Source organism: Alligator sinensis, unplaced genomic scaffold (assembly GCF_000455745.1).
Source record: "Alligator sinensis unplaced genomic scaffold, ASM45574v1 scaffold242_1, whole genome shotgun sequence".
In the NCBI taxonomy this organism is placed as follows: Eukaryota; Metazoa; Chordata; order Crocodylia; family Alligatoridae; genus Alligator; species Alligator sinensis.
The window spans coordinates 350985-351681 of NW_005842320.1; the positions used below are offsets into that span (position 1 = coordinate 350985).

The following is a 697-nucleotide window of genomic DNA, read 5'->3' on the forward strand; positions in this document are numbered from 1 at the left end:
TCAGGAAGACTGCCTTTTTGGACACCAATACATGGTATTTCCCCTGCCAGGTTAAGAAGCCACTACATTTGATCCAAGCCTTCAAGAGACAGACATTTTGTGGCAAAAAAGGATTAAATTAAGTAATAACTACAAACATTTCCCTGGGATCATCTGTAAGAGCAGCTTCAACAAAGCTGCTCTCACCACAAAGATCTGTGAAGCAAAAATCAACTTAAACAAGTCTACTTAGGTCAGACAGTTGGACAAGAAACAGCCTCATTTGTAAGGAGTGTTCAGGCTGTCCGTTCAGTCTCTATGTTGCAGTGTGTTCCAATAAAATATGGAATATGATACTCCACCCTGCCGTCCTGTCCTCCCCAAACTGAAGGCATTTCCTGTCTCCGAGTGAAATCTCAAGTGGGTGAGGGGGGAGGGGAAGGGCAGTTACCAACATTTACTAGGTGTCCTGAAGAAACTCTTGTTATCTAAAACCTCATTCTAAAGCCCACTGGTAAGGCGCCAGGGCAACATCTGAATGCGCGTAGGAGGAGCAGATGCGTCAGAGCGAGCCGGCGGCAGCAGTTGCCTTACAGAATCCGCCTGCTCTCGGCTTGCTGTGGGTTGCTCAGCGTTACAAGCCCAACCCCCGGCAGGTCGCAGCCTCCCTCCAAACAGCCATTCCCAAAACAGCGGCTCTGCCGGGCCCTGGGGCGGT

The 697-nt window shown here is 49.4% G+C and overlaps 1 protein-coding gene across 4 annotated transcripts in view; it reads right to left on the minus strand.

The window, feature by feature from the left end:
• CHM (CHM, Rab escort protein 1) overlaps positions 1 to 697 on the minus strand; it is a 148747-nt gene that overhangs the window by 147941 nt on the left and 109 nt on the right. The gene's annotated exons all lie outside the window — the stretch shown is intronic.